At 36.5% G+C, this 679-nt stretch overlaps 1 non-coding gene across 1 annotated transcript; it reads right to left on the bottom strand.

Moving 5' to 3' along the window:
* Positions 1-247: 247 nt before the first annotated feature.
* On the bottom strand, positions 248-354 carry LOC145573503 (small nucleolar RNA R71). The gene has a single exon (XR_014097508.1). It is a non-coding gene; the product is annotated as a small nucleolar RNA R71 (small nucleolar RNA).
* Positions 355-679: the final 325 nt, after the last annotated feature.

Genomic DNA, 679 nt, shown 5'->3' with positions numbered 1-679 from the left:
GCAGTTCAGTGGAGCTAAGGGTGAAGATCCTAATCTTCACATTGCAGACTTCTGTCAATATTGCAATACTATTAGGCAGAATGGGGTAACGCAAGACCAAATCAGGGAGATTCTTTTTCCCTTTTCTTTATGTGGAAAAGCTAAATTATGGTTTAATGGTTTGAATAGAGCTGCACTTGGTATTACTAACTGGGATACTCTTACTTTAAATTTTTATAATAAATATTACCCTGCAGAGAAAACAGCTTTATTGAGAAGTGCCATTCAGAATTTTGCCCAGGAGACAGATGAAGCATTATATGAAGCTTGGGAAAGATTTAAGGATCTGCAGAGGGAGTGTCCCCACCATAACTTGGCAAAGTGGCAGCTAATTCAAGCTTTTTACAATGGATTAGGAAATGCATCTAGGACAATTTTAGACTCCGCAGCTAGCGGTAGATTTATGAATTTAAATGTTGATGATGTAGGTTAGGTTATTGAAGATATGGCGATCCATAATTCCCAATATGGAAATACTAGAGGTTATGATAATAAGGGCAAACATCATGTTGATTTGGTAACCCTTATGCAAGCTCAGCTTACTTCTATTTGTCAGAAATTAGATAGCCTTACTACTAACAATCCTAATTCTGTTGCTAATGTTTCTGCTGTTGATAATAATGCTAATGATGCTTTCTGT

Source organism: Chenopodium album, chromosome 12 (assembly GCF_948465745.1).
Source record: "Chenopodium album chromosome 12, dcCheAlbu1.1, whole genome shotgun sequence".
Lineage (NCBI taxonomy): Eukaryota > Viridiplantae > Streptophyta > Magnoliopsida > Caryophyllales > Amaranthaceae > Chenopodium > Chenopodium album.
The sequence above is the reverse complement of the archived record's forward strand: the minus strand, read 5'-3'. Positions and strand labels throughout refer to the sequence as shown.